The following is a 26,429-nucleotide window of genomic DNA, read 5'->3' on the forward strand; positions in this document are numbered from 1 at the left end:
AAACGGTCCCTTGTCAGAATAAATTAATAAATATCGGGCCTATTCTCTGTGTTCCTCTCTCTTTTCTGTTCCGTTCTTTGTTTTCCGTCGCTGCCTCGTGCTCAGCGGCTGCTTCATCCCAGTGAATGCTAAAAAATTAAATAAATAAACAAAAATACACCACTGCTCTTATCACCCAAACTAATCTATTTACATTGTTCCCAAGCGTCCGGGAAAACCTGGAAAATTATTGACCAATTTTCCAGTCATGGAAAACATAGAAAATGAGAATAAAAAAGGTCAAATGTCCTGGAAATAGTTACAGGGTTTCTGCCGGTATCAGCAAATGTAATTGACTGCTTTTTAATGCCACTTTAAACAAATGTAATGCCCACACCTCCAGATTTTTCCTGTATTTTCAAGATACAGGAAAATATCAATGAAATGACAAAAACAGACATGTCAAATGTAAAATAACACAAAAAAACTGTAACTGTGAATAACCATAAAATTTCAAATTTTTTCAAATTTTTAAAAGAAATTTTTTCTTTTTTCAAAGAAAAAAACAGTTAAAATACATTTGCAAATATATCATAATTTCACAAATATTTCTTTTCTATTTATGAGATTAAACTGTTTTTAAATTTAAAGTTGAATACTGTAAAAAAAAAAAAAAAAAAAATTATAAAATGAGATAAAATTACTGACAATTAACCGTAAAAGAAGTATTTGTTTTGTAAGTTTAACAAGACTTGTTTGTTAATTGACAAATATCTGGTGTAATTACAGGAGGTTTCAAAACAAAAATGTTGAATAAATGTATTTTTGTGAATGTATAACATGTATAAGCACTGATAAACTGTCCAAATACAGTTTTTATCAGTGGATTGGACAACTTAGTCTCACTGAAAATTATTGATAAATATATTTATAGATAATTTGATTGTTTTAATACATGTAAATATTCTTTATGAAACATTATAAGTCAAAAAAAAAAAAAAAAAAAAGCAAAATCTCATGTGAAGTTAGGGCAAAATACTGTATTTTAACTACGAAAAATTACCATATTTTTATGAGATGGTTATTTTCCCTTATTTTACAGTGTTTTTTTCGGTACCCCTGCTGCCGGAATAATACCGTTTTTTTACTTTTTTTTTTTTTTTTTTACAGTGCAGGTTGTATTCCTCTATTATACAGTGGATCTTACACAACACCACCCCCTCCCTCCAGGATGAAGTTCATTTAGCAGAAGAAGGGATGTAAAAACCAGAGGGGGGGGGGGGTTGATCTCCCCCATCCCTCCCAACAAATCACACCCTAGTTACAACTGTAGAAAAGAACACTTCTAAAGAATGAGGAGGACAGGGGAACGGATTAGTGCACAGGTGTCAAACATGCGGCCCGGGCGCCAAATCTGGCCTGCCGATGGGTCCAATCTGGCCCGTGGGATGAATTTGTGAAATGCAAAAGTTACACTGAAGATATGAACAATCAGTGGTGTCAAAATCATTTTAATTCAGTTTCCACATACAGACACATACAGTCCAATTAGAGTTCAAATGAGTCAGAACCAGTAAAATATTATCATAATAACCTATAAATAATGACAACCCCACATTTTCTCTTTGTTTTTTTGGTGTAAAAAAGTAAAATTACATGAAAATGTTTACATTACCAAACTATATTTTTACAAAAAATGTGAATAACCTGAACAAACGGAAATGTCTTAAGAAAAGTAAATGCAATTTTACCAATATTCTGCCTGTTACTAAATGTTTTGTACAATTGTAATGCGCATGTATAAATGATTAACTGATAAACCAAGGCAGAATATTGTTAAAATTGCACTTGTTTTTCTAAAGACAATTCAAGTTGTTCATGTGGATCAGATTTTTAAGGAAACTTTGTAGATGTAAACCTGATCAGAATATAATTTTACTTTTTTCACTGGTATTATTTTACCGGTCCGGCCCACTGGAGATCAAATTGGGCTGAATGTGGCCCCTGAACTAAAATGAGTTTGACACCCCTGGATTAGTGTATGACGGGATAACTTGTCTCTGTAGCGGCTGAAAATGTCCTGGAATATAATTTCAGGGAAAGAGTACATTTGACTATACCTTCAAAGACATGCTGACTCTCCCCTGAATCTGTTTATCTTTGTGCTGTGGAAGAAAAGGGAACTTTAGTGAAAGCTCAACAATGCGCTGCAACATCCTGCATTTCAACACTGAACTAAATACTCATTGCTTTTCTTTTCAAAGCTAATTGCTGGATTCTAGACACAGACACTGAAGGCTTTTCACCGCTCACTACTTGTATAAAATGTGGCGGTGGCTTGAATTCAAACGGCAGCACTTGGACTTGTGTTGTGTTTTGCAATGTATATCATTTATATATGACAGACAACTCATTACTTTCCAGCATTACCGCCTTGAAAATACTCTGCTAACGGTACCACTGAAAAGAGGCCAACCTGACTCTTGGCATGGACTCAAACTCTCCAATATGTTGCCCAGTTGAGTGTTTGATTGAGCCTGCCTGCTGAAGCAGATTAATGAGGTCTGCGCATACATGCCAGGCAAAGTCAGTGAATCAAAGAAATACCATCAAAGAGGTTTCAGAAAGAAATGCCACCAAGGTGATGTCTGTTTATAATTGCATCTGTATATGATTATTTAATACCACTGCTAATCACATGTTAGTCAAAGGCAGCCCGGTCTTCAGAATAAAATGTTACCGCTATACAGTTAAATAACACGCAGCCTATGTGAAGTTACTATAATTTGTCATTCAGTTCAGGTCAATTCAAGCAACTTTATTTGCAATACATGGCAATAGGAGCAGTTGCAATACACACAGTTGCATGATACAACAACTATTATTAGAAAAAGAAAAATACATGAAGAGACAATGAGGAATATTTACAATATTTACATAATGTTACAGCAGAAACTGAATGATGGATGATAATGTTTTTTCTTATTTTTAACCCATAAAGACCCAATGCTGTTTTTGTTTTTGTGGCAGTTCCCAAATGATTTTTTCTTCTCTTTTTTTGAACATTTGTGAAGTAATTTATCACCATTTATTCTAATATTGTGCTCAGTATTTTTGCTTTTTTAAAACTATTTTTATTAGAGCTGCAACTGATGAATCGACTCAAAGTGATCCAAAAAAAAAAAAAAAATCCTTCAACCACAATTCTCCTGAATCAAAGCTTTGTTTCCTTCATTTTTTCCATTTTAAATATTTTAATAAAGTTCTTCCCAGGCTTATCAAAGATTTTCCCAGGATTATCTCTGGACCTGCTGCGGTGGTCCTGCCTCTCTCCTGCCTTCATCATCATCACTTACTTATCCTCAACTGCCTCCATGTGTCTCCCCCTACTCCCCCCTTCTCCCCCTCTCCCCCAGTCTCTGTCTCTATCGCTCTCTCTTTTTCTCTTTCTTTACCCTCTCTCTTTAACCCCAACTGGTCCAGGCAGACGTCCATCCTCCAGGAGTCTGGGTCTGCTCCAGGTTTCTGCTGTTAAAGAGAAGTTTTTCCTTCCACTGTCACCAGTCACAAGTGTTTGCTCCTGGAGGATTCTGTTGGGTTTCTGTAAATTGGCTCAGAGTCTGGTTTTGACCAACTCTATATATAAAGTGTCATGAGATCACTTTTTTGTTGCAATCTGACGCTATATAAATAAAATTTGATTGACTGAGTGATTTAATTGGTTTTTGCCTGTAAGTTGCTTTGGAAAAAAGCGTCTGCCAAATGCATAAACATAAACATTTCTCTGCTGTTAAACATTGGTTCCACTGTTGTGTTTCACACGGACGCTTATTGTGACACACAAAGAAGCTTCAGTTCAGGAAAACTGCAAAAGCGTATCTCCCTTCAGTCAATTTGAATCGGGACTTTTTGCGTTGACTTCAAGCACTTAGTCGATTAATCAGTTGCGGCTCTAATTTTTATTGAAATTAGGACAATGACAATATAAAAAATTCATATATAGTATCCAATATATGTGATGTCAGAACAAGAACACTACAGCTGCACTTGCATGTACACACACACATAAAAAAGGAGGGGGGGGGCTACTTACTTAATATTGAATTATATTAATTATATTTTATCGAATAAAATAACTTTATATTATCTTTTAGTGAAAATTAGATTTTCTCCAAATGTATGTGTTGCATTCTTAAGTGAATATCAGGTATTTTCCTATATTTAGTTCACTGATCATGTAGATCAGGTGTCAAACATGCGGCCCGGGGGCCAAATCTTTCCCGCCAAAGGGTCTAATCTGGCCCGTAGGATGAATTTGTGAAATGCAAAAATTCCACTGAAGATATCAATCAATAGTGTAAAAATCATTTTATTTCAGATTCCATACATACACATATTAACCAATTAGATCTCAACCAGGTCATAATAACCTATAAATAATGAAAACTGCAGATTTTTTCTTAGTTTTAGTATAAAAAAAAGTAAAATTACATGAAAATATTTACATTAACAACTATCCTTTTACAAAAAATGTGAATAACCTGAACAAATACGAATAACGTGAAATGTCTTGACAAAAGTAAATGCAATATTATCAGTATTTACCTGTTACTAAATGTTTTGTGTATTTGTAATTGTAATGTAAGTTGTAACGCACATGTGTAAATGATAAACTGATAAACTGATGCAGAATATTGTTCAAACCGCACTTGTTTTTCTTAAGACATTTCAAGTTTTTCACGTTAATCAGTTTTTTAAGGAAATGATGTAGATATAAACATCATCATAATGTCATTTACTTTTTTCGCTGGTATTATTTTAGTGGTCCAGCCCACTTGAGATCATATTGGGGTGAATGTGGCCCCTGAACTAAAATGAGTTTGACAACCCTGATGTAGATGTTTCATTCAACATCAAATTAAAGTTAGCGTTATATCAAAAACAGACAAAATGGAAGAAAAAGTGACTTTTTCCATATCTATCAATAACTGAACATAAAAACACGTGTGTCCATCCACTGTCATTGATCCAACTCCATGGGTTTCACTGGTGAATCAGTGTTATAGAAGATAATGGTGTTTCCATGGTAACTATGGACCCTCTGAACGTCCAAATGGGTCATATCTGATGAGCATGAAAAGATGACAAACTGTATTTTACACCAGTTATTTACATGGATCGATAGGATTAGTGGATCAATAGGTATTAAACTTTTCATATCAGTAAATGATTGTGGTGGCCAGTGGACGTTGGGGTTTTATTGAATTGACAAGATGTCAGGGTTGTAGTAGATGGAGTTAATATCTGAATACTTAATTTTATAACCTACATAACTGTGATAAAATGTGAACGCCAGTAATAAAAATCAATCAGAATTTTGCATTTTGTAGGTAAACATTATTCAACACAACACTTACTGTTTTAAAAATCATGTAGAATCTTCTAACACTGGTACTGATGAGTGAGGTTTTGGATTACTTCAGGAAATATTTGTGACATTTATATAAATATATTAATATTAACACTCTCCAACCAGAGACCAGCAGTTCTTCTACTCTTCAGCAAAGTCAACCAAACCTGAAGTTGTTATATTACTTTATTCAGAACCATTACGTGGAGGCACATTTTCCACTTTTCCTCTAAAAAAAAATAAAAATCGCTGCCTCCATTGGTTAATTTGTTTCCAATCCAATCCAACTTTATTTGTAAAGCACTTTAAAACAACTGCAGTACTGCAATTGTTTGTTAGACTGAACACACAATCAGGTATAAAAACACACATTTTGCATTTTTTCATTGAAAATTTGGTATTTTCCCACATTGAACTCACTGATCATGTTGATTTTCATACAAAGCTTTGATTAAAGTTGAGGCTTATTATATCAGAAACAGAATACTGAAGAAAAAGGGACTTTTTCAGCAAAATCTCTCATTAACTGATCATAAAACAAGTGTTTCCATCCACTGTTGTTGATCCAACTCTGTGGGTTTTACTGGTGAATCAATGTTGTAGAAGATGACGGTGTTTCCATGGTAACTATGGAGCCTCTGAACGTCCAAATGGGTCACATGTGATGACCATGAAAAGATGACAAACTGAATTATTTACATGTATTGATAGGATTAGTGGATCCATAGGTATTAAACAGTTTAGATCAATAGATGATTTGAATCACCAGCAAGGTTATTATCGTTAACAAAAACTAACAAAATGATGAAAACTAGAATAGAAAAAACATTTTCGTTAACTGAAATAAATAAAAATCATAATTAAAAGAAAAAAAAAAAAACATAACTAACTGAAACTGTATTGTGTGCTTACGAAACTAACTAAAACGTATAAAAATTACGGATAAAATCTTCCATGGTCGCAGATCTTCCTCTTTTCCTCTAAAAAAATATCACTGCCTCGATCGGTTCATTTGTTTGTTAGACTGAACAATAAGGTATTAAAACACCAAAGTAAAACAATAGGCTGCAAGTTTGAGTTCCCCATGGAAAAAGACTGTACGACAGGAGGGAAAAGCAGTGAAAATCTTTTAAATAGATCCTACACATAAACTGATGTCGGTTCTTTTAGGTGAGACTTTTTTCTTGGTATAGAATAGTATAAAATCCAGCCTAACCTTCTCAGAGCGTTATATGGTTCTGCATAGCTGACTCCTGTCACACACATCAACACCTGCTCATTCAGCCTCTCGTCAGCATCCTCTTAAGTCTCCTTCTGACTTTTTGGCACTTTTCAGTATCACACAGAAGAGAGAAAATATACACTTGAAATATTATGATATACATTGCCATTTTTTCCCTCAAATATTTGCACAAAGCAAAGTCCTGGTGTTTCCTTAAACCAAGTGCTGCCATATGTTCTTCAGAATCATTAACCCTTTCATGCACGAATTATAAGAACCTTAATCAAGATTTTTTTTCCTGAGTGTTTTTATTCCTCTTTAGGCGTGAAAAAAACAATGCGATTGCGAATTTTCGTACGAAAAAAGAATAAAATTTTAAAAAGGTAAAAAAAAATTAAAAAAATAAAAAATTTAAAAAAAATGGTAATAATAATAATTTTTTAAAAATCTTATGAACCCCACTCAGCTGGACACCATGCGTTTAATTTTTGAAGCAAAGAAACATAAACTATAACTATTACGCTCAGGACAGATCTACACAATGTTACCAATTCATGTCAGAAAACATGTGTAATGTGTTACAACTTTAATAAAGATATGAGCAAAAAAAACAAAACAAAATCCATGAATATACAAGAGAACAGCTGTAGAATAGCTGTCCACTGTAGTGACCAGTATGCATGAAAAGGTTAAATACTTCCATATTAACACAGTTTCGATTCAGAATAAAGAATTACCAGGAAGGGATGGCAAGCGGTATTGTTTTTGGTTCGTTTGTTTGTTTTTTAACACCTCTAGAAGCAAAACTATTGGTTGAATTCATACCAAATTGTGTTTATAGATTGCCAGTGACCCAGAATAGATGTGATTACATTTTTGGGAAATGTAGGTCAAAGTTTCAATTTTCTATGAATTTCTTTAATCTTTTTTTTTTTTCCCATTTACTTATTTACTTTTTTGGATGAAATTTCCCATGTCTGTACCAGCAAAACTATTAGTTGAATTCATACCAAATTGTGTTTATAGATTGCCAGTGATCCAGAATAGATGTGATTACATTTTTTTTTTTAAAGTAGGTCAAAGGTAACATTTTTTATGAATTTTTAAAATCTTTTTTTTTTCTCCCATTTACTTATAATGGGGGAAATTTTACATGTCTGTAGCAGCAAAACGATTGGGTTGAATTCATACAAAATTGGGTTTATAGATTGTCAGTGACCGAATAGATGTGGTTACATTTTGGGAAATGTGGGTCAAAGGTTCAATTTTGATGAATTTTTTTATATCTTTTTTTTCCCCAATTTACTCAGTGGGGTGAAATTTCACATCTCTAGTGGCAAAACTATTGATTTAATTCATACCAAGTTGAGTTTATAGGCTGCCAGTGACCCAGAATAGATGTGACTACATTTTGAAAAAAGTACGTCAAAGTTCAATTTTTTTATGAATTTTTAAAATCTGTTTTCTTTCCCATTATTTATAATGGGCGAGCTTTCACATGTCTGTAGCAGCAAAACTGTAGGTTGAATCATACCAAACTGGGTTTATAGTTTGCCAGTGATGCACAATAGATGTGGTTACATTTTGGGAAATGTAGGTCAAAGTTAAAACAAATTTCATGAATTTTTAAATTCTTTGTTTTTCTCCCATTACTTATAATGGCAAAATCTCACATGTCTATGAAAACATCACTTTTGTTTCATTTACTTCAAAACTTACGGAGGCAATTGATGTGCCGACATCAGTACACCGCATAGACACGATGACATCAGCTGGACCGATGCCAAATAAGCTACAATACATGCGAGGGGCGGGTTTGTTGTCCCTGGGCAACACTTGTTTTGTAATGCTGTTATCCTCTTATCTAGAAATGTAGGCGTTTGGGTCCAGAAACTACAATTTAACCCTTTCATGTAGAGTGGTCACTATAGTGGGCAGTTATTCTCCAGCTGTTCTCTTGTATATTCATGGGTTTTGTTGTGTTTAGTGCCATATCAGCCGACACACTGGATGCTAATGCAACCATCTCATTCACTGTAATTCATACCATTACTGTAAACTTTTCTGATCTTGATAAACCTGATCTGCAGTAATATGTTTGAGAGTAAATCAATTACTAATTGTTATTAGACTGTAATTAACAGTTTTCTTACACAAAATGTTTTTTTTTTTTGCATATTATCTCCATGAAGTGAGTAATAACTAGTATTAGAGTATGTTAAAATGTGAGAAAACATCAGATTAGCTGCATTAAAATGTTTTATTGCTTGTTTTCACACAGTATCCACTTTCTGATGATGGGTTTAAATATGTTTCTTTGGCTTCAAAAATTAAACATATGGTGTCCATCTGAGTGGACATTTTTGTAACTCCATGAAAAATAGGTTGAGAAAAACAACACTCATTTGCATTTTTTTGTTTTTTTTCCAGATACTTAAAAAGGCATAAATCACCCAAGAAAAAAAAAAATTGACTAAGGTTCTCATAATTCATGCATGAAAGGGTTAAACTATTTTCTTGCTGTGAAGTTAAATAACACTATCAACCCCAGTATATTCATGGGTTTTGTGTTTTAGTCCATAGCAGCCGACACAGTGATGCTAATGCACCATCTCATTCACTGTAATTCATACCATTACTGTAACTGTCTGATCTTGATAAACCTGATCTGCAGTAATATGTTTGAGAGTAAATCAATTACTAATTGTTATTAGACTGTAATTAGCAGTTTTCTTAAACAAAATGTTGTTTTTTTGCATATTATCTCCATGAAGTGATAATAACTAGTATTATAGTATGTTAAAATGTGAGAAACATCAGATTAGCAGCATTAAAATGTTTTTATTGCATACTTTTCACACAGTATGTCAGTAAATGCATGGTTTCTTATGCTTCAAAAATTTAGCATATGGTGTCCATCTGAGTGGACATTTTGTAACCTCCGTGAAAAATAGGTTCAGAAAAAAACCCTCATTTGCATTGTTTTGCTTTTGGTTTTTTTTCTCAGATGCTTAACCCTTTCATGCATGAATTATGAGAACCTTAATCAAGATTTTTTTTTCCTGAGTGTTTTATTCCTCTTTAGGCAACAACAAAAAAAATGTGATTGAATTTTTTTTTTTTTTTTTTTTTTTTAAATCAACCTGTTTTTTCATGGAGTTACAAAAATGTCCACTCAGTTACACCGTGCATTTATTCTTGAAGCAAAGAAACATGTATTTAAAACCCAATATCATAAAGTGATACGAAAACAGTGAATTAAAACCATGTTTAAGCAGCTAATCTGATGTTTTCTCACATTTTTAACATATTCTAATACTAGTTATTACTCACTTCATGGAGATAGAGTATGCAAAAATTAAATATTTAACAACTGATTTCCACTCAAGAACCAATCAAGAACAGCAAAGTTACAGTAACGGTATGAATTGCCAGTTTATGAGATGATGCATAAGTGTCCACTGTGTTGGTTGAAAGTGGAACTAAACAACAAAACCCCTGAAATACAAGAGTAAAGCTGTAGTATGGTAACTGTCCACTGTAGTGGACCACTATGCATGAAAGGGTTAAAAAGGAATAAAATCACTCAAGAAAAAAATATTAACCCTTTCATGCATAGTGGTCACTACAGTGGACAGCTATTCTACAGCTGTTCTCTTGTATATTCATGGATTTTGTTGATCTTTCATTGTTGTTTTTTTTGTTTTGTTTTGTTTGTTTTGTTTTTTTGTTTTTGTTTTTTTTACACATATCTTTATTAAAGTTTTAAGACACTACATATCTTTTCTCACATGAATTGGTAACATTATGTAGATCTCTCCTGAGGATAAACCCCCAGAATCACTAGCCTTCCCCACAGTTTCCACACAATTTATCAGTAAATACATGTTTCTGTGCGTCAAAAATTAAACGTGTGGTTGTCCAGCTGAGTGGATATTTTTTGCAACTTCATGAAAATAGGTAAGATTTTTTTTTTTTTTTTGGTCATTACTTTACATCGTTTGTTTTTTTTTCTAAATTATTTTATTTTATTTATTTATTTATTTTTCAGTAGAAAATTTTCTATCACATTGTTTTTTTCATGCCTAAAGAGGAATAAAAACACTCAGGAAAAAATTTTGATTAAGGTTCTCATAATTCGTGCATGAAAGGGTTCAACTTTTTTCTTGCTGTGAGTTAAATAACACTCTCAACCCCAGATTTATCAGCTACAAACAAATATCGGTGATGTTTTTAACAGTAATTCAGCTTTTCATACTGAAACCTGCATGTTGGAAACCTGTCCCTTGGTTTTTTCCAGTTTCCAAAGAGAAAAAAAAAAAAAAAAAAGTGATATAAGAGCCGTGCCTATGAAGTCAGTGAGAGCTTTTGAGAGTCCAGGACTGATGCTTGTGGCTGGGTGTAGGTGTGTGTTGTCCCTGATTGTCAGTCAGCTTTGTTTTTAGTGTCTCTGTGTATTTATCACCCCCCTTAAGTGCTCTCACTGGGCGCCTGGGGGCTATAACTCTGACTAATGGAAAACAAAGACCTGGCCAAGACAGGCAGGACGCTGCATCTCTGCTACTGCATGTGCACCTTCATCGCCTTTGCAAAGATGTTCATCCAGCAGTAGGTTTACCACATTCTATGGTGTATTTGTGTATATACTGAATGTACGGAGTCATTTATTTCTGTCTGTAAACACCATTTCCACGTAAGCGTTCTATGCATAATTTTCTGCTACTTATATAAACTGTGCAATTCATCCATGTTGTGTGCTGTTAGCTTATGTAGCCGCACAAGCACAATTTGAGCACGCCGCTGCAGCTTCCAGTTTATATACAAGCCACGGGGTCGCACCTCTCAGGCTGTGTATTGATTGTCATGTTTTCAAAACGGCTGGCATTGACTGTGACAGTTAATAGATTGGTATAAAAGGAAAAAGCTAGTGGAGAATAATGTGGGATGTTGGATGGATTTAGGAAAAGTGAAGAAAATGAGAAGGCAGATGGAGCTGTGTGAATGCATACATAAACTAGAAAAGCACTCAGAGAGCCCAGACCTCCGCCAAGGCAGATCAGCCTCCCCACCACCAAAAAAAAAAAAAAAGTAATCATTTATTCCTTCTGCCAGTATCAACATTTCCTGAAAATTTCATCCAAATCCGTCCATAACTTTTTGAGTTAACATGCTAACAGACAAACTAACAAACAAATAATCCCCCCCCACCCCCCACCCGAATCACCACCAAAATTGAATCATTTGTTCCTTGTGCCAGGTTCAAGGTTACTTTATTTATACCCGTGAGTAGATTTGTTTTGCAGTCGAGGTGATTGCTTTGGCATTACAGCAAGACATACTACATTGAATATGTTAGACAGGTACTTGATCGAGCTTACAGACAGGACAAAAAGTGTTCAGTGTTCCACCATTCATCAGTTTAGCAGCATGGAGAAGTAAAAATAAAATAAATAATAAATAAGATCAATAAATAAAAAACAAGATGCAATCAAACACAAAAAAAACCCAGAAGATAAAAACAGTCTGGGATAAAAAAAAAAAAAAAAAAAAAAAAAAACAGGATGAGAACATAAAAATTAAAGAAAAAAATTGAAGTCACGATAATAATAAATATTATTTAGTATCAACTTTTCCAGAAAATTTCATGAACACCCCCCCCACCACCACCCCTCACCACCAAAATTGAATCATTTGTTCCTTGTGCCAGTATCAATATTTCCTGAAAACTTAATCCCCCCCCACCCCCCCACCCCCCCCCCCCCCCCCCGATCATCACCAAAATTTAATAATTGGTTTTCGGTCTTTGAGTACTTAGAAAAGCGCTATTATTATTATATTATTATTATATATATTATTATTATATATCATATTATTATTATATCATTATTATTATCTTGCTAACATACAAACAGACAGACAAGATAAATTCAATATGTACTGCTCAAAAAGGAGTGGGAAAAAGAAAAGTTATTAAACCCCACCTCCATCTCACATTTATACAACATAATAATAGTATATAATTACTGTATTGTTATTTTGGTTCCTTAATGATAAAGTAAGATCTGTTTAGAGTCCTAATAATGTAAATAACCAATAGAAAACAGATTAGGAAAACTGAAGTATATTACACTTGGTAATTATCGAAATCTAACCCCCTGATCACCACCAAAATGTAACCATTTGTTCCTTGTGCCAGTATCAACATTTCCTGAAACTTTCATCCAAATCCGTCCATAACTTTTTGAGTTATCTTATTGTAAAGCTTCTTTGAGTACTTCGAAAAGCGCTATATAAAACTGATGTTGTATTATTATTATTATTGTATTGTGTTATTATTATTATATTATTATATTATTATTATATCTTGCTAACAAACAAACCCTAAGGTAATAAAGATGATCAAGACGAAATAACAATTGCCATGTACACTAGTAATAACAAAATAAATTCAATAAGTACTGCTCAAAAAGGAGTGGGAAGAAGAAAACTTACTAAACCCCACCCCCATCTCACATTTATACAACATAACAATAGTATTATATAATTGCTGTATAATTACTTTTGCTTCCTTAACGATATAGTAACATCTGTTTAGAGTCCTAAGAATGTAAATAACCAATAGAAAACAGATAAAGGAAAACTGAAGTATATTACACTTACACAATTATCGATATCTAAACTCCACCCCCACACCACCTCACCCTGTCACCACCAAAATTTAATCATTTTTTTCTTTGTGCCAGTATCAACATTTCCTGAAAATTTCATCCAAATCCTTCCATAATGTTTTGAGTTATGTTATTGTAAAGCATCTTTGAGTACTTAGAAAAGCGTTATATAAAACCGATGTATTATTATTATTATTATTATTATTATATTATATTATATTATTATTATTATTATTATTATTATATTATTATCTTGCTAACAGACAAACAAACAGACAAGTACGAAATTCAATAAGCATTGCTCAAAAAGGAGTGGGAAGAAGAAAACTTATTAAACCCCGCCCCCATCTCACATTTATACACCATAATAATAGTATTATATAATTGCTGTATAATTACTTATGCTTCCTTAATGATATAGTAACATTTGTTTAGAGCTACTGAAAATGCTGCTGTTTTTATCCTGGTTTAACATGCTACTCATTTTTAATCTTGCACTGTAGTATGTTTGCATATTTATTCATTATTTATTATTAGGTTTTACTGTTATTATTAGATTTTATTGCTATTATTTTTTAATGTAGGATTCTTTTTTTTGTTTGTTTTTTGTTCCAACTATACTTATTGAACATTTTCAATGAACACGACAGACATATCAATTCGTAACAGTCAGGGCACAATCAAGAATGACATATCTGACTGTCACCCATCCCTTCCCACCCACCCAACCCACAGGCCAAAAAAAAATAAAATAAAATCAATCAATCAATAAATAATAAGGAAAAACATAAAAGAAAATCAAAAACAGAAACCATAAATGATGATAAAAGAGCTCAAATCATAAAAGTAAAAAGGTAGTATAGTACACAGAAATAAAAGAAAGGAAAAGACTACATATAATTTCTCCTTTCCTTTCCCCTCCTTCTCAATGATGCTTAATCATCTATATTCTGAGGAAAATTTAAAGAATCGAAATACCGTAAAAATGGACCCCAAGTGGTATGAAATGATTTAATTGAGGCTCTAAGAGAAAATAAAGTAGGATTCATTTTATAGGATTTTTACCATGTACATTGCTGGACCTGAGTACTGATTTTGTTTCATGTACACACTACATGTAATGACAATAAATGAACCTTGAACCTTGAGTCCTAATAATGTAAATAACCAACAGAAAACAGATAAGGAAAACTGAAGTATTACACTTAGTAGATATCAAAATCTAATAACAGTGGGTTACAAAAAAATGTTTTTTGCAACTTGTCTATGTTTTTTTCAACTGAATTAGGACCATTTTGCGCCGCTAAATCCAAAAATGACATCTGTTTTTCTCAATCAGGTCAGGTGTTTTTGCTAATTTGATTTTGAAAAATTTGATCTTCTCACAAAATATATAATTAATACCAAAATAAGATTGGTAAGCACACTTTATGAAACTTGTGATTTGATTCCTGTTAGGTACAATGGTGTATTCAGCGCAGATGTAGCAGAATACGTCAGGCTTATTTTTGCAAGATCTTCTAGTCGAAGCCATTTCATTCACCTGTAATATTAACCCTTTCATGCATGAATTATGAGAACCTTAGTTGAGTTTTTTTTTTTGTTTTTTTGTTTTTGTCATTTTTTTTTTTTAGTGTTTTTATTCCTCCTTAGACATTAAAAAAAACAATGAGATTGAGTTTTTTGGGGGGTTTTTTTCACAGATTTACAAAATGTCCACTCAGCTACACCGTGAATTTTATTCTTGAAGCAAAGAAACATGTATTTAAAACCCAATCTCATAAAGTGATATGAAAACGGTGAAATGAAACCATGTTTAATGCAGCTAATCTGATGTTTTCTCACATTTTTAACATATTCTAATACTAGTTATTACTCAGTTCATGGAGATAATATGCAAAAAATAACCATTAATAATTGATTTCCACTCAAGAACCAATCAAGAACAGCAAAGTTACAATAATGGTATGAATTGCAGTTTATGAGATGATGCATAAGTGTCCATTGTGTTGGTGGATATGGAACTAAAACAACAAAACCCATGAATGTACAAGAGAACAGCTGGAGAATAACTGTCCACTGTAGTGACCACTATGCATGAAAGGTTTAAAAAAAAAAACAATCATAAATTGGCAAAAGTAAAATCTTCAGAACTTGTTTATTGCAAGAAATATGAAAGAATTTTGTATCATATGATGTGAAAATGCCCATAAATGTAAGCAAAAATGTTAAAAAGCCAATATGTAGCATAGTTCAGAAAGTTGACCTGATTGAGCAAAATTAATGTGATTTTTGGATTCAGCACACCAAAATTATCCTAAATCAGCTCAAAAAACTGAAACAATAAATTTGTTGTTGACCAGTGTAATTCATAGTTTGAGTTCTTGTTTGTTCAGTATTAATTGTCAGCCTTGTAAATTCAAGCTGGACTGACTGTACATATCCTGACCAAGGAAAAGAAAATTCTCCCTTTGTGCAGTAATCTACACCTGGCTTTTCTGCCTCCCTCTATAATAATACATATATAGACTAAATGTCGTCTAAAATTAACATTTATTGATAATATAAGATGCTTGGCTAAATGTTCAGTTTTTAGTGGCCAATGAAGTTTTAGTAAAAATGTTCCGTCATATTAGTAACAGTGAGTTAGATTTTGTTTCTGTGTGGAGCCAGCGCTCACTGCTGTGTTTTCCTCCATATTCATCATATCTTTTACAGATTTTGGTTGAGTCCAGTGGTTCCCAACCTTTTTTGGCTCATGACCCCATTTTAACATCACAAATTTCTGGCGACCTCAGACATTCAGAACGGAGACATTTTTGGGGGATAAAATTAATTTGTGTTTGATCATGTAATAGTTTGTTATAATACGTTGCAAATAAACATTAATTTTAGACAACATTTAGGTTATATAATGTAAATTTTGACGGAAAGGTGAGATGTGTGGTGTACCTCTGAATACAAGACGATCATAAAAGATTCAAAGCGTTTCAAAGCAGAATCCAATCCCATACCTTCTGATGTCAAATAAGTCCTGTATTGCAGCTGAAGTGATTAGATTACAGCAAGTCAAATGTGGCACAGTGTATCCCTTAACCCTGTATCGGGCAAGTGACTATTTTAGTTTAGTTTTAGTTCACAAAGTTGACCTGATTGAGCAAAATTAATGTGATTTTTTGATTCAGCACGCCAAAATTATCCTAAATCAGCTCAAAAAACTGAAACAATAAATTTGTTGTTGACCAGTGTAATAATAATAATTTGTTCTTTGCGCCAGTATCAACATTTCCTGAAAATTTCATCCAAATCCGTCCATATCTTTTGGAGTTATCTTGCTAACAGACAGACAAACAAACAGACAAACCCAGATGAAAACATAACCTCCTCCGCTGTTCCTTGGCGTAGGTAACAAATGCAGTATCTGACGCTTACTTTTACTGCGCACGCTTAAACTAAAGCTGACCCTAAAGCTCTCCTATTGAGGAAAATACAATGACAGACGGACTGAAAGGATGCGGCAGTCCAGATATGATTTCAAACTCAATTCCCTCGCCGCTCTGGTATAAGATGCTGCTTGCAAAGGCGCGACACGTTATGTTCCAATATTTGTCAGCCATCAGTGCTATCAGCCTGCCTTTAGTCAGCTTTCACACACCTGCTGTCAATGGAATGCCTCTGGTATTAAACCATTTTGTTTCAGTGTGAAGCACAAAGACAGATAATAGCTCACTTTCTACCCATCTGTGTTTTTGAGCTTCTTTTATCGCACACATAGAAAAATATACATTCCAACATGTACAGAACATTGGTTTTGAAATGTATTAAAGCTGAAAGCCTTTACCTACGTACTTATCTGTGAAGACTAATGCTTTTTTTTTTTTTTTTTTTTCCAGAAAATAACCTTTTCACTCTATGTTTTCTTGAATATAATGTTAAATTATCTGAAAGGTCACGTCTGAACAATAGTATTATCAGTCATTTCATTTAATTAAAAGTCCTTGTTCATTCCATGTGGCAGTTTCCATGGAGAAGACGATACCTGGAATATACCTCCATATCGCAGCACAGGTTTAACCCTTAAACACCCAAACAGTCACTGGTGATTAAGGTTCTAATAGTTTGGGATTTTTCATTATAGTTTAGTTTTATTTAGTTTTGCCTATTTTTTTTCCCTCTAATTCAGTTAGTTTTAATTAGTTTTTAGAGCAGGTTGCTAGTTTTTATTAGTTTTCATTATTTTCTAAATGCTTAGTTTTAGTTTAGTTTTAGGTTTTTTATATCTTTTCTCTTCTTCGCCGTCGAATTCAAATAAATCCCAGACAGGACTCTGCTTCTTTCTCCCAACTTTAGTCTCCATGTTTCCAGGTAGAGTGGGAACCAGAAGACGACTGGAAACCAGAAGTGACAAGAAGTGACGAACCGTGAAGTGTCGTATAGTGCTGCTAGCTAAAATTAGGTTTTAGGTTTTAGGTTTTAGGTTAGTTTATGTCAGACACAGACATAATACAAAACATATGAAACAAAAAAGAAAAATAATAATAATAATAATAATAATAATAATAATAATAATAATATAATAAAATAATAATATAATAATAATAATACAGGGTGGGGAAGCAAAATTTACAATGAACATTGAGTTGTTTTTTCTCAGCAGGCACTACGTCAATTGTTTTGAAACCAAACATATATTGATGTCATAATCATACCTAACACTATTATCCATACCTTTTCAGAAACTTTTGCCCATATGAGTAATCAGGAAAGCAAACGTCAAAGAGTGTGTGATTTGCTGAATGCACTCGTCACACCAAAGGAGATTTCAAAATAGTTGGAGTGTCCATAAAGACTGTTTATAATGGAAAGAAGAGAATGACTATGAGCAAAACTATTAGGAGAAAGTCTGGAAGATACTATTAAAGAAGAATGGGAGAAGTTGTCACCTGAATATTTGAGGAACACCTGCGCAAGTTTCAGGAAGCGTGTGAAGGCAGTTATTGAGAAAGAAGGAGGACACAGAGAATAAAACATTTTCTATTATGTCAATTTTTCGTGGCAAATAAATTCTCATGACTTTCAATAAACTAATTGGTCATACACTGTCTTTCAATCCCTGCCTCAAAATTGTAAATTTTGCTTCCCCACCCTGTATATATAAAATAATAATAATATAATAATAATAATAATAATAATAATAATAATAATAATATAATAATAATAATAATAATAATAATAAACAATACACAAAAAATCAAATAATAGAAAAAAAAAAAACTGTTATGCCTGAAAGGGAGTAGGAAAAAGCCGCTGCTTATCCAGTCCTACCCCTAATTCCAGTCCTCAGACTGTTAGTGCTAAATCACTTGATATACAACATAAGATTGTGATTATCTACAGACACTTCTACATACACTCATACAGTCACATACACACATACTCACATACAGTAACATACACACATACATACACACCAGTTTATTGTCTACAGCTGTACACACGTCTGCACCCCCATGTTTATATACACACACCATACAATAGAACAACCTGACAATTGCTCGAGCGAAATAAATCATTTCGTATCAATCCCACGTTGGCAAAGACGAAAACGAAGGGAATTTTATCCAAAATTTTTATACGTTTTAGTAGTTCGTAAGCACATAATACAGTTTCAGTTAGTTGTGGGTTTTTTTTTCTTTTAATTATGACTTTTATTTATTTCAGTTAACGAAAATGTTTTTTCTATTCTAGTTTTCATCATTTCGTTAGTTTTCGTTAATGATAATAACCTTGCTGGTGATTCAAATCATCTACTGATCTAAACTGTTTAATACTTATGGATCCACTAATCCTATCAATACATGTAAATAATTCCGTTTGTCATCTTTTCATGGTCATCACATGTGACCCATTTGGACATTCAGAGGCTCCATAGTTACCATGGAAACACCGTCATCTTCTACAACATTGATTCACCATTAAAACCCACAGAGTTGGATCAATGACAGTGGATGGACACATTTGTTTTATGATCAGTTAATGAGAGATTTTGCTGAAAAAGTCCCTTTTTCTTCGGTTTTCTGTTTCTGATATAATAAGCCTCAACTTTAATCGAAGCTTTGTATGAAAATCAACATGATCAGTGAATTCAATGTGGGAAAAGGCCAAATTTTCAATGAAAAAATGTAAAGTGCGTGTTTTTATACCTGATTCTGTGTTCAATCTAACAAACAATTGCAGTACTGCAGTTGTTTTAAAGTGCTTTACAAATAAAGTTGGATTGGAAGCGATTGAAAGCAATGGAGGCAGTGATTTTTTTTTTTTTTCTTCTTTGATGAAAAGTGGAAAATCTGCCTCCATGTAATGGTTCTGAATAAAGTATAAACAACTTCAGGTTTGATTGACTTTGCTGAAGAGTAGAAGGACTGCTGGTCTCTGGTTGGAGGGTGTTAATATTCATATATTTATATAAATGTCGCAAATATTTCTTGAAATAATCAAAAAAACCTCACTCATCAGCACTAATGTTAGAAGATTCTACATGATTTAAAATGGTCAGTGTTGTGTAGAATAATGTTTACCTATAACCTAACCTAACCTACCTATATAACCTAATAAACATAACCTATTATTGATTTTGTCATTGGCATTCACATTTTATCACAATTATATAGGTATAAAATTAAATATGCCAATATGAACTCCATCTATTACAACCCTGACCCATCAAAACCCAAACATCCACTAACGACCGAAACCATTTCCTGATATAAAAGTTTAATACCTATTGATCCATTAATTTTATCAATACATGTAAATAATTGGTGTAAAATACAGTTTGTCATCTTTTCATGGTCATCAGATATGACCCATTTGGACGTTCAGAGGCTCCTTAGTTACCATGGAAACACCGTCATCTTCTACAACATTATTCACCAATAAAACCCATAGAGTTGGATCAATGACAGCTGTTGGAGACACTTGTTTTTACGTTCAATTATGATATATTTACAAGAAAAGTCACTTTTTCTGAAGTTTTCTCTGTTTTTTATATAATAACCCTCAAATGTAATATCAAAATGATGATTAAAGTATGTGATTATTTAATTAAATATAGGAAAATACCTGATTTTCAGTTCCAAAATGCAAAATACAGAGGATAATATTATAACAAATGGTGATAAATCACTTAAGAAAGGTTAAATGGAATGAAAAGTAATTTGGGAACTGCCACAAAAAAAAATACTGGGTCTTTAAGCTTTAAGACAGAACTAATAAATGCTTTTTTTTTTCTTTTTTTTTCAGATTAAGTATTTTCAGCTTTTGAAACACATTATTTCCTTTAGAGAACCTCATCCATCAGCAGCTATCAAAGGACTCGCTCCCACTTCAGTCTCACTTGTGACATTATGTAGATTGCGAAGGCTGTCGTGACTGATACGTTGTGTCGAGTTTCACAGATAAGTAAATCAATGGGTGTTCTCTAATGGAGGTGTTAATGGAAGCAGCGTTGGCTAAAGGACTGAGGCGTCTGTAGGTGTCATGGTCGTATGTTCCTGCGGAAATAACCGTTTTGTCTTTGTATGTTCCTTGGGTTCCTGCTTTGGAGAAAGTGGATGATGAGGGAAGGAACACCCAACAAATCCAAAGTATTAGCTTGGACACTATGGTGTAAGTTGGCATTTCATATATATCTATATCTATATCTATATCTATATATATATATATATATATATATATATACACACGGTGGGGAAGCAAAATTTACAATATTTTGAGGCAGGGATTGAAAGACAGTGTATGACCAATTAGTTTATTGAAAGTCATGAGAATTTATTTGCCACAAGAAAATTTACATAAAAGAAAATGTTTTTATTCTATGTGTCCTCCTTCTTTCTCAATAACTGCCTTCACATGCTTCCTGAAACTTGTGCAAGTGTTCCTCAAATATTCAAGTGACAACTTCTCCCATTCTTCTTTAATAGTACCTTCCAGACTTTCTCGTAATAGTTTTGCTCAGTTTTTGCTCAGCTTAGTCATTCTCTTCTTTCCATTATAAACAGTCTTTATGGACACTTCAACTATTTTTGAAATCTCCTTTGGTGTGACAAGTGCATTCAGCAAATCACACACTCTTTGACGTTTGCTTTCCTGATTACTCATATGGGCAAAAGATTCTGAAAAGGTATGGATAATAGTGTTAGGTATGATTATGACATCAATATATGTTTGGTTTCAAAACAATTGACGTAGTGCCTGCTGAGAAAAAACAACCAAATGTTCATTGTAAATGTTGCTTTCCCACCCTGTATAAATATATATATATATAATATATATATATATAAATCAAATAAATTAATTCATCCATTCAAATATACTCATTTTGAATAATATAAAATACTAATGTTCTTAAAATCCAAAGCTTAAACAAGATGATTGGCAATAAAAGTACGAGTGTCATTTTTATACTAGCAGCATTGTACCCGTGGTGCCATTTGTACGATAGTGCCCTCCCGTGGTGCAACAGCGGCATTGCACCTGTATGCCCTCCCGTGCTGCAACATCGGGACATCCATCGGACATACACGTGTCGGACAACACGCGCCGGGCACAGAAACGTCCATTATAATAGGATGAATTATTGATTGTGTTTTATATTTCAGCATTAATTCTCATTATTTATTTTGTATTCAGTACATGATGACTTATTTATTATATTTTTCAAAGTAAATTTCAAGTACCCCAGGTGTACATGTACCCCCATTTGAGAAGAACTGCTTTGCTGTATCAGTTTGTTCATGTGTGGACTTTGGAATAAATGGCCAAACACACACACACACTATATCAACAAAGTTTTGAGTTGCTTTGATATCCCAGAGGTTCTGGCTGTTAGCCAGAATGAGCAATTATGGACAACAGGAAGTCATGCATTTCATGTTTTTGTTTTTTTTTTTCTAATAAGAGAACAACATGGAGCAGGTGTGGTGTTTTTGTGTAATCGGTAACAGCTGGGTGTTTGTCCGGTGAGCTGGCCACGACGCTGAGCCTTCTTGTGTTATTTTAGGTTTTGATTGAAATCTTTCTTCCCCTCGGCTCTGTCTATTGTTCTTGATGAGGACGGCGTATTCGGCGGTGAGCGTATTTACAGCACAGTTTTGTTTTCTTGTACTGCCTAGGGAGCCCAGAAAGACCGGCCAGCGTCTGAAAGATTTCAATTTATGTGGCGGACAGTTTGTTTGTAGAAGCTGTGACTTGATGTGATTTCACCTGAGAGTGGAATGATCCCTCCAAAGGGGATTTTTTGCAATTAAAAACACATTAGCACACGCAGTCATTGTTCAGATATTAAGGAAAACTACTGAAAAAGTTGAAGTATTGCACACATCTTGCAGCTGTGTGCTTTTGGCATGCTTTATTTACACTTTTTCACAATTGTTAAGACACATTTTTCCAAAGATGCACACTTTTTCTCCAAACTGTAAACACAAAACCCAGAATTCAAACTACATTCACAAATCTCTTACTCTTTTGGCAAAAGCAAACAATTGCCTCAAACCTTTTTTTACCTGCATTCAAAAGCAAACACTGCTTTCAGGTCACACACACAAACGTATATCATGTGTAGTCGGTTTGAAAATAGTGTGTTCAGTTGTGAGTTGTTGTGTCTACCAAGGTTATTATCATTAACGAAAATGAAATGACGAAAACTAGAATTGTAGAAACATTTTTGTTAACTGAAATAAATCAAAACTATAATTAAAAGAAAAAAAAAACAGTAACTATAGCTGCAACCAGTTAATCGACTCAAATTGATCCAAAAAAAATCATTAAACCCCAATTCTCCTGAATCAAAGCTTTGTTTCCTTCATTTCTCTGCTGTTAACCATTGGTTCCACTGTTGTGTTTCACATGGACGCTTATTGTGACGCACAAAGAAGCTTCAGTTCAGGAAAACTGCAATAGAATATTTCCCTTCAATCAATTCGAGTCGATTAATCGAATCTGGACTTTCTGCATCGACTCCAAGCACCTAGTCGATTAATCAGTTGCAGCTCTAACGATAGCTAACTGAAACTGTATTGTGTGCTTTCAAAACTAACCAAAACGTATAAAAATGATGGATGAAATTCCCTTAGTTTTCATCTTTGTCAATGTCAGATTGATATGAAATCAATTTATTTCACTCAAGCAATTTTAGCTGCTGGCACCATATGATATTTAACAGTCCGTCACTTCACTTCACAATTCAAATATCCAAATCCCTTTCTTCAGACTTCCCCCAAAGCCACGCCTCCAAAGTATCGGAACGTGCAATGCTTGTTCCCAAGGGTTCAGGAGCGCTGCACAGCTTGCCAGCGAACTTTTCTTCCAAATATATGTAGCTAAGACAGGGTTATTCAAAAAGAATGAACAAATTTCATGATGCATTGCTTCAGTTCTCAAGCATCATCACGAAATGAGTCAGTGACCATTTGAAAGAGGAGTTTTCTAAGTTGGCGCTTTTTAAATGAAAAGTGCCCCAGTGATGGATTAGTCAGAAGGGGGCCCAAGACCTTGCTCTTTGTGCTTGGCCTACGAGATCCCCAGACCTCACTGTGTGTGATTTTTGTTCTTGTGGGGATACATAAAAGATCACATTTATGTTCCACTGCTACCCACTAACCTCGATGACCTTAAACATCAAATAACAACAGCGATCAACTCAGTGGATCATGATATGCTGATACACGTCTGGGAGGAGTTCTCTTATCGCATTGATGCTGTTCGTGGTGCAGGTGGTGGCCACACTGAACACCTGTAAGACAGGAAATAAAAGTTGATAGTGAGTACAATACTTGGGACTTGGCTGGAGTTTTCTATTGCTTTTCTTTATTAAATATTGCATATAAATATTGCATATTGAAATCGGTTCATTGTTTTTGAGTAAGGCAAGGCAGATTTATTTGTATAGCACAATTCATACACGGGGCAATTCACAGTGCTTTACAAAAATGGAAAAGAGATAGGTTTAAAACACAGTTACAATTAAAACATAATCAATAAAACATAAATAAAAATCTATTAAAACAAAGTAAAAGACGATTTTTCAGAACCCCATAAAAATCTTTTCTCTCTAAAAGTGGTGTTAGCAACAAGTGTTGGAGAAACTGTGGTCTTGTCATTGATCAGACACACGTATTTTGGGAGTGCCCCATTGTGAAACACTTCTGGACTAATGTAAAAGGCATATTGGATAGTTTACTTAAAGTGAACCTCTCTATGGACCCATTATTATTTTTACTGGACATATTCCCTAATGGTCTGTTCCACGACCAAGAATTCATACTACATCGTCTTCTTATGACTGCGAGAAAAATGATAACAATGTTATGACTGAAACCTGAATCACCTACAGTTGGACAATGGATACAAAAAATTAAACAAGTTTGTCTAATGGAACAGTTAACAGCACAGCTACAGCTGAAGACTCTGACCTTTGAAAGAAGATGGAGACCAGTATTCAGTCTTATTGGAATGGATATTTAAGCCTGGATGTTGTTGTTGTTTTTTTTTCTCTCCTTTTTTCACTGTAACCAAATATTTTATATTGTAATCTTGGGCCCAATCTCAGGACAAACATTGTTACTCTGTACATTTTTTTTGTTTTTTTGTTTTCTTCAATAAAAGTTAAAAAAAAAAAAAAACAAAGTAAAAGAGGAGAGTGCAGATAGAACCCTTTCAGTTGTTCTATGCACAGTTGAACAGAGCTGTTTTCAGCCTGGACTTAAACATTGTCACAGTAGAGGTCTGTCTCACATCATCAGGAAGACTTTAGTCCTGACTCGGGGCACCTCTGGGCAGAAGACCAGTCCCTGAGGTTCTCAGGGTCCGACATGGTTTATATGGGACCAACATGTCACAGATGTACTTCAGTTCTAGACCATGGACAGACTTATAGACCAGCAGAGCTGTTTTAAAGTCTATTCTCTGAGCCACAGGAAGCCAGTGCACAGATCTGAGCACAGGACTAATATGGTCGTACTTCCTGGTGCTAGTCAGGACCTGAGTAGCAGGGTTTTGGATGGACTGCAGCTGTCCGACAGCTCATTTAGAGAGTCCAGTGAGATGGTCGTTACAGTAGTCTAACCTGCTGGAGATAAATGCATGGATAAGTCCGTCTAAGTCTGGTTTAGAATTGAATTGAATTGCCTTTATTGTCATTTGACAGTACAAAGTACATCAAACAAAATTACGTTTGATGATTAGGGACATCAGGCCGCTGCTCCTAGTACTCGAGCGCTACCACAAGACAGTACACCTTTGATTATGGCAATGGTTTTGAGATGGTAAAAGGCTGGTGATGTAATTGATTTAATGTGGCTGTTATAGTTTAGGTCTGAGTCCATTATTACCCCTGATTCCTAACCTTATTTTTAGCTTTTAGAGTAAGAGATTCCAGATGACTGCTGACACTTTCTCTGGGTTTTTGTGGGCCGAAAAATAACCCTGTAGAGCTAGCCAAGCTCTGGGTTTGTTTCCGTACAAGTGCTCCAAGCCTCTGAGCTTCGCGATTCGTGCACGAAGAAGGGTACGCGCAGAGGGTCAAATGGCAGTTGAGTTTGATAGACATATCACCTTTCAATCATCACCATGGGCCAGTTAAAATGATTGGATGGTGTTTTTTTAGTCCTGTTCATTCCACAGGCGACTAAAATTCGTTACTTCTGTGTTAGCATATTTAATTAATTGGTTGTAATTGGGTTGTGAATGAGATTTTATGCAATATAGTAAAAAAAAAAAAAAAAAAAAAAAAAAAATGCTCCTGGAAAACATCTCCTGCCACAAGTTTAAGGTTGTGCCAAAAGAGTGATTGATTTGATAAATGAGTTTGTGCTACTGAGTAGCTGAGTCAGAGAGTGAGGTTTAGTTTTTCAGCGATTCAGAAAAACTGTAATACAGAAAAAAATCCCACGCACAAAACGTTTAAAACTGATAAAAACAAAAATCATCTGAAGTCTGAAAGTTCAGGGTTAGGTTACTTTTCAGTGTCAATTGTTTTTTATGTTTATTCTCTCCAACAACTCCTTACCCTGTCTTGGTAAATGGTGCATGAACATACTTTAGAAAGCCATAATATTTTTGACTTGTTCGTGTACTGCTCAAACTGATGTAT

General features: G+C 34.0%; 1 protein-coding gene across 1 annotated transcript in view; it reads left to right on the forward strand.

The window, feature by feature from the left end:
• The window catches only part of cdh13 (cadherin 13, H-cadherin (heart)), a 1,127,464-nt gene that overhangs the window by 192,168 nt on the left and 908,867 nt on the right, over positions 1–26,429 (forward strand).

Source organism: Sphaeramia orbicularis, chromosome 6, assembly GCF_902148855.1.
Source record: "Sphaeramia orbicularis chromosome 6, fSphaOr1.1, whole genome shotgun sequence".
NCBI lineage: Eukaryota > Metazoa > Chordata > Actinopteri > Kurtiformes > Apogonidae > Sphaeramia > Sphaeramia orbicularis.